General features: G+C 36.0%; 1 protein-coding gene across 2 annotated transcripts in view; it reads left to right on the top strand.

Annotated features, from left to right (window-relative positions):
- Positions 1-8,379, top strand: part of LOC106874620 (atos homolog protein A) — a 212,194-nt gene that overhangs the window by 52,905 nt on the left and 150,910 nt on the right. The window contains exon 2 of one of the 2 annotated variants that reach the window (XM_052970434.1): positions 162-219. The exons of the other annotated variant lie outside the window; for it this stretch is intronic. The gene's annotated coding sequence lies outside the window, so the exon portion shown is untranslated. The remainder of the gene's footprint in view (positions 1-161; positions 220-8,379) is intronic. 2 annotated transcript variants of the gene reach the window in all.

Below are 8,379 nucleotides of genomic sequence, written 5' to 3'. Positions count from 1 at the left end.
ATATTAAATATAAATTTAATCTCCAGAATGTATTTTGAGTTAGAGAAAAAAATAAAATGAGAGAGAGAGAAAACAAAACGTAATAATTTCTTTTTAATTTTGGTTAAAGTCAAATGAAATTTATGGACAATATTGTTTTAAATTCAATATTCATTTTATAGATTTGCTTTTAATCTGGTTGGAATACAAGCAAACAAAACGAAAACCAACAAGTGACACGTAAATAGCTCATTTTAGTCCTTTTCATCCACTATTGCTTTTTTTTTCTTTTCTTTTCTTTTCTATTTTTTTTCTCTTTCTTTAAAACATCTGCAAAAAGTTCTTTCTTCTTCCAGCCCTTTGAGTTCAGTTAATCTCTCCATGGACGCGGGCTGTCTTTCTTTTTACCTGTTCATTATCAAATCCAACTCCTTATACACCAGAAGTTAACCTGGCAAGCACCTCCAGACTCTACTGTCTGACGGAGAGGCCTCCCCGGGCCTCCACTCGCAGTGTTCCCTTCTACATCACAAGTTGTCCTTTGACTTACTCTATCTAACCGATGGCTTCTCCAAACAACGGACTTTATTCATCTTTCTCCTTAGATTCTACATCAAAATAATGCTCTTAAATATGCGAAGAATATTGCAGTTTAATGAATTAAAGCTTATCATCTCCTACAAAGAACTTGCTTTTTACTAGATTTTACAAGCTATTTCAGTTCATCTTCAGTTGTTCTCCTACCAGATTATATAAAACTGGTTCATCAGTTTTTATATAAGTGAGTGGATGTTACTCTGCTTGGCAGTGATCCTTTACAAAGCTTCTGAGATTTGGAAGTATGGAAGTCTGCGATACCATTTGCTCCTTTTTTGGGGTTGATTGCTATACCTATGCTTAAGTCTGGTTCAGAATCTTCATGAATTTTTGCAATGGAGTTAATAAAATTATAATTTATACTTCAGTGCAAAATGAAATTACAGCATTCGTTACAATCTTTATAAACAGATGCTTTGTGATATATTTGTCCAATCCAATAATACATTACAGTGGGCAAAATTGTCCCTTTGTATGTTAATGCCCATAATTTCTAAAAATATATGTGTATTTTATTCATAAAATTAAAATAAAATACTTATATATTCGCATTTCTTCCTGCAAATATACAATTCCTATAATTTCTATGTTAGTATTATATTCTAGAGCTTTCTATTCTGTTCATGCCCATCATAATATTCTTCTTTTCTTTCTTTCTTTTTTTCTTCTCATCCATTCACTGTATATAATTTTCCCTCTTGTAGAGAATAAAAATTAATAAATTATTCTAAATTATATTGTTTCTGTCTTTTTCTTGAAAGTGCATTTCGCTTTTCCAATTCATCAAAAGGAATGGAAATATCTTTTGTGTTATTTCTTTAACAATTAGAATATATTTTGTGCCTTAACTAATAAAATAGCTAAAAAAAATAACACTTATTACTGTCTCCAGATATTTAGTTTCAAAACTATTCAGAAAATTTTGAAAAAAAAAAAAAAAAGCGAAAAAAAAAAAAGACTGCTTCTCTGATCTGAAGATTTATATATTTATTCAGTTTGTATCCCACAAATTTTCTCTAAATATATTTTAGAGGAATAATTGTTAACTTGCTGTTTTGGAATTTTAAGAATAATGGTTGAGAATTCTTTAGAGAAGCAGTTTTAAAATGTCTAATTTTTAGATTGGATTGCAAATTTAAAAAATAATAAAAGATGAAAAATGTAATAAAACTGAAGTGCACACTGAACGAATAATTATTAACAAAAACAAGGGTTAACTATGCTTGTATCCCAGAAAGCACACTTGATCAGTGAAAGAGAGATACAGTATTTACTCATGTGTGATGTAGGAAATTTAATACAAAACATAAAGGTCAGAATTGGTCTGTAGCATAATGTGGTGGTGGTGGTGGTGGTGGTGGTGGTAGTGATGGTGGTTGATCTTCCAATTAATTGAATGAATGAAACTGTTTCTGTTGTTTCTTTTTCAAATTCCTGATTACTGTCTGTCAGTTGCAACATCTGACAAAAGTGTCACCATTTTCTGATGACAGGGCAGGATTTGAACTCAGAACGCTTAAAGCTGGAATAGATACCACGAGGCAATCGGTTTGACATTTTAACAATTCTCTCAATCCATTACCCTGCACTGGTTCTTATATATGCATGCAGGTGTAGCTATGTGGTAAGAAGTTTACTTCCTAACCGTGTGGTTTTGGGTTCAGTTCCACTGCATGGCACCTTAGGCAAAGTGTCTTTTACTATAACCTTGGGCCAGCCAATGCCTTATGAGTGGATTTGGTAGATAGAATCTGAAAGAAGCCCATCGTAAATATATATATATGTGTGTGTGTGTGTGTATGTGTGTGTTCCATCACTCCACTGCTTGATAAACTGTGTTGGTGTGTTTATGTCCCTGTTACTCAGTGGTTTGGCAAAAGAACTGGCAGAATAAGTACCTGGCTTATAAAAAAAAAAATAAGTACTGGGGTCGATTCATTTGATTAGAAATTCTTCAAGGCAGTGCCCCAGCGTGGCCACAATCCAATGACTGAAACAAATTAATGATAAAAAGATGTATGTATATATATCAACAGTGCCATCTTAAGGCGAGGGCATAGTGAGCTGTTGCCTAGGGGCCTCATAGATCTAGGGACCTAATTCTGATCTATATACATTGTGACATGTTGTCAATAGGTAACTGCTATAAGACCCAGTGTATTGATATGTCTGTGGACCTATAATTCTTTGAAAAGATGAAAGGCAAGGTTGATTTTAGGAATTTGAATTCACAGTACTGTTAGTATTTATCTGTCGGTCTCGAGAGACCATGGATCTGCGGCCGAAGAACTTGCAGGGCTGTGGAGTCGAAGCAAAAAACTTTGACTCTGACACTATTGGCACCTCCAACTCCGATTTCGACTCTGACTCCACTTTATGTAATTAAGTGATTTTGATCTACATCTCTCATAAAGCATATGAATACACTTGTACTTTGAGCGGGCCTGTATGTTATAACTGCTTTATATTAAAGAATAAAGACATTGTGAGTCGGAATCAGTCGGTATAGTTTTACCGACTCTGACTCCAGCTACTCCTTGTTTCTGGCTCCAACTCCATGACTCTGACTCCACAGCCCTGAGAACTTGTGTCAGCTGCTGACGGTGGTGCACTGTCTGCTGTGGCTGCAGAGGCCCACAGTGCAGATAATTGGAACAAATACTGTGAGGTATTTTATCCAGCGCTCTGATGGCTCTGCCAGTTCAAAGCCTTTGGGTAACATACTTCTGGGTGGTGTTGGACCCTTGGGTAGAGTTATACTTAAGTTTGAAAAACAAAATAAAAAAAGAGTGGAGAGGGTTGCATTATGTTTGAAACCACATTGTGCTTGAGTAAATAATGATTCATGGTATAGATGGCCTGACCTGCAAATATTAAAGGAGGCTGATAATAGCCAGTCTCAACTGTTTAACTATTTAACTATCTGATGTGTAATTGTGACATAGAAGAAATTTGGGGAACATTTTTGCTGCGACATCATGTGATAGAAGTTATTGGGTGAATATCTCTGAATATATAATCTTTTGAATTTTATCATCAATAATAAAGTGTTGTTGAAATTTATTTTTTAAATCAAGTAACGAGAGATGAATAGGCAGTACAATGACCTTTGCAGACTCCGTCTGACTTGTGATATTAATGCAGTATTTATTTGTTCAGTTTGAACTTGTGTAGGTTGACACTTACTAGAACAACAGGGCTGTGCAGGGAATTTTGGAAGGTTGCAGCTCTGAGGAAGAATAACTGGGGGAAGGAAGGGTAGTATAGGGTTTATTATTGTCTTGCAAATTAAGGTGGTGAGTTGGTGGAATCAATAATTAGTCAGGCAAAATACTTAGCACCATTATTTCTTACTCTTTATGTTCCAGGTTCAAATTTGCTGAAGTTGACTTTGTCTTCTTTCTTTTTGGGGTTGCTAAGATAAATACCAGTTGAACACTAATTTCGATGTAATTGATTTAAACCTTCCCTTAAAATTGCAGGCCTTGTGTCAAAATTTGAAGTAGTTATTGTCATACAAATTAGATATTTAACTCTTTTGATATCAACCTGGCTGAAACTGGCTCTGGCTCTGTAGTACAAATGTTCTGAATTAAGATCTTCCACCAAACCTTAGTCGCAATTTATGTTCCTAACACTAGCTCAATGATAACTGAGTTATTTTACTAAATTCTTTGTTATTTTTAAAATTAATTGAAAGAAACACAGAGCATCTCAACAGAAATATGGTAACAAAAGGGTTAATGAAGGAAGGGAAGACGTACATTAGTTAGGCCTCAAAGGCTCTTGTATGCTGTGGTCATTGTAGTTTCAGTAGAAGAGGCAGAAAGAAGAGACAGTACATCTGTGAGTTAGAGTTACTTAATTGGTAAAGGACTCTTTGTTAATTATTCCATGTCATTTTTGAGATATTGTCTGAGATGTTTCTCTGTATAAAGCTGTTGGAACATTCCAGTTTTCTTCATTCTTTTTTTTCTTTTATAAATGATTATGTCTGGAGAGAAGGGTTGTGCCCATGGCTGTTGGAGGCCTTCTAAAGTTTATGAGATTGGTTATTCTTGAATAAATGCAAATTGATGACTGCAAGAAAAATGTGAGCAGATGGAGATTTCCAGAGAACTGGCATTCTGGGGGAAGAAACTGGGGAAAGAGTGGTATGAACGAGTTGTTGTTGGCACTCCGTCGCTTACGACGTCGAGGGTTCCAGTTGATCCAATCAACGGAACAGCCTGCTCGTGAAATTAACGTGTAAGTGGCTGAGCATTCCAGAGACACGTCTACCCTTAACGTAGTTCTCGGGGATATTCAGCGTGACACAGTGTGACAAGGCTGGCCCTTTGAATTACAGGTACAACAGAAACAGGAAGAAAGAGTGAGAGAAAGTTGTGGTGAAAGAGTACAGCAGGGTTCACCACCATCCCCTGCCGGAGCCTCGTAGAGCTTTAGGTGTTTTCGCTCAATAAACTCTCACAACAATAAACACGAGTTTGGGAATCGAAACCGCGATCCTATGACCGCGAGTCCGCTGCCCTAACCACTGGGCCATTGCGCCTCCACGGTATGATCGAGTAGATACTGTAAGAATGACATGAGGAGGAGAGACAAGTGAAGATAAGTGAGTCAGATGGAATTAAATGGAAGTGACAGAAGGTCAGCCAGTTCTGAAGACGAGGCTACGAGCAGACAGCATGTCTTTAGTCCAGAGGTTGATGGTTATGTGAATAAGATAAAGCACTGTCCCAGATGTGTGGACCAGTACTCTAATTCTAGTTGGAGATGGCATTCTTTGTAACAATTTCATATCTATTCTCCCCTGTTAACACCATAAAAAGTAATCTCTATTTAATAATAGCTGATATAAATATTGGTTGGTTGATTGGTTAATTTCTCCAGTCATGCTTTACATCATATGGAGAGAGTAAAAGAGAGATACAGAGAGCGTTAACATAGGAGGTGCAGGATGAGTGCATACCCAAGGCTTGGTGGCAGGCAATGATAACTTTCTGAAAAATACGAGAATTTTAATAGTATTTTAATATTGGAGTTGTGCAACACTGTGGAACTGAACCCGAAACCATGCGGTTGGGAAGCAGACTTCTTATAATCATACAACCATTCATACGAATATTTGGAACAATGCTTTAAGCTTGGTGCTGTCTATCTAATTCAGCCACACATCCAGTAGGAGGACTGTCTAATATTCCTTATCAATATCCAGCTTAGTATAGATGTATTTCAGGTCAGCTGTAACTCAGTGGGGCAAAATGCCTTTTTTTTTGTTTTTTTTTTACATCTGCAGAAGATAAACAATTGAATGAACTGAGCAAGTAGGTTAATGTATGTGTCCTGCCTAAGGTCAAATGGAAAAGAGAGAGAGATCTGTAGTTGATTTTGCTTGTATTTTGGCTTTTATTATTATTATTATTATTATTATTATTATTTAGTATTTAATTTGTGTTGGGGGAGGTCTAAAATGTTCACTTTACACTTCTTTTGTTGAGTATTTAAATGTTCTATTAAATATCTGCTAATGGGGATTATCTGTGAATAATAGATGGTTATTTGTATGGGTTAAATAAGAGACAGCTTTACAGAGGTCAGAGAAAGAGAGAGAGACAGAAAGAGAAAGAGAGAGAGGTGTTGTTTATTATTTCTGAGTTCATTGACTTTTGGTTATCTGCAGTTCAAAACTGTTTTTTCATGTGAAGGGGCTGCAATACTCCACTCTCCAGCCTAGTGGCTGAGTTGCCTGTGAGAACTGAAAACAGAGCAAATTGCCATGTTTCATAAAATAATATATATATGTAAAATAATAATAATAATAATAATAATAATAATAATGGTTGCCAGTGCCCCCTGACTGGCTTCTGTGCCAGTGGCACGTAAAAAGCACCCACTATACTCTTGGAGTGGTTGGTGTTAGGAAGGGCATCCAGCTGTAGAAACCTTGCCAGATCAGATTCGGAGCCTGGTGCAGTCTACTGGCTTGCCAATCTTCAGTCAAACCGTCCAACCCATGCCAGCATGGAAAGCGGATGTTAAACGATGATGATGATGTTTAAAAATTTTGCGACAAGGGCAGCTATTTTGGGGGAAGAGGATAAGTCGATTACACCTACCCCAGTGTTTCACTGGTACTTAATTCATCAACCCTGAAAGGATGAAAGGCAAAGTCGACCTCAGCAGAATTTGAACTCAGAAAGTAGCAATGGGTGAAATACTACTAAGCATTTTGTCCAGCATGCTAAAAGTGGGTAGGTATGTGGCTTAGTTGATAGGACCCTGAACTCGTGATTATAAGATTGTGGTTTTGATTCATGGACTGGGTGATGCATTGTTCTTGAGCAAGACTCTTCATTTCACATTGGTCCAGTCCATTCAGTTGGCAAAAATGAATATTCCCGTGACGGCTCAGTGTCTCACCCAGGGGTGGTGGATATATATGCTGCAGAAACCAGGAAACTGGTCCTGTGAGTTTATATGAATTGTGAACGAAGGTTATCCTGTTAAATTCTTAAACTTGACCAATACAGTGGTGAAGTAAGAAAGGCGCAGGAGTGGCTGTGTAGTAAGTAGCTTCCTTATCAACCACATGGTTCCGGGCTCAGTCACACTGTGTGGCACCTTGGGCAAGTGTCTTCTATAATTTAGCCTCGAACCGACCAAAGCCTTGTGAGTGGATTTGATTGACGGAAACTGAAAGAGGCCCATCGTATATATATATATATATATATATATATATATATATATATATATATATATATATATATATATATATATATGTGTGTGTGTTTGTGTGTCTGTGTTTGTCCCCCCCCCAGTCTATCTCTGCTTCCATGTTTTTTTATTTATTTATTTATTTATTGAAACAATTGTTTCTGCAGCTAGATATCATTCCTGCAGCCAACCACTTATATATGAAGGAAAATTTGAACCTATTATTTTATTTATCTATGTATTTCAAATTGCTCAAGTTCACAAACTGGAAAAAGTTCATATCCAGAAAAAAGATTTAAAAAATTCTAACATCTGGATTCATAATTCCTTTCTCCTCAGGGTACGCAAGTTTCATCCATTTATTGGATACCTTTTTACAGATAAAGACCACCGCTTATTTCTGTTGGACTTGTGTTTTTATTTATTTAATTAATTATATATTTTTGTTAAGTCATACAAACTGGAGCATTCAAAGTTATTTAGGTATCTTATTCAGGGTTGCAATTAAAAGATGATTAGTAAGATCTCTTGTCTAGATCACCTTTTCTTGCATTTCAATGGAAAAGAAATAGATGATTGAAGATTTATTTAAAAGGCAGTTGTGCTGTAGTCAACCTGTTTTTTTTTATATATTGGTATATTATCCTGTGATTTGGGGCAAGCATGAGTAGCCTTTTTCAAGAAGTGGGCTTTATGAAACATGACTCATTATCAGGTGGGTTACACTATTAAAAAAATTTCAAGGTAATTTTTCATTGGTGTGTCATTCAGGAAGTCCTGTAGGTCACAGTTTGTACATAATTGATTTACAACATGTGAAAAAAAAAAAAAAATTTTAATGACTTGATTTTTTGATTAACCCGATAATGTCTAAATAATCAAAATATAGATGAATAAAAGATTTGGTGGGTTATTTAAGAGTAAAAGGTATGTTTGATTAAAAAAAAAACATTAAATTTTCTGATATATAAATTCTGCAACAACTGCCAAATATTGGTTTCAAATTCCGGCCCAAGGCCAGCAATTTCAGGAGAGGGGCTAAGTCAGTTACATCAGCCCCAATTTTCATCTGGCACTTATTTTATC

This window comes from Octopus bimaculoides, chromosome 9 (genome assembly GCF_001194135.2).
Source record: "Octopus bimaculoides isolate UCB-OBI-ISO-001 chromosome 9, ASM119413v2, whole genome shotgun sequence".
Classification (NCBI taxonomy): Eukaryota; Metazoa; Mollusca; class Cephalopoda; order Octopoda; family Octopodidae; genus Octopus; species Octopus bimaculoides.
This window is presented reverse-complemented; position numbering and strand designations above follow the sequence as displayed.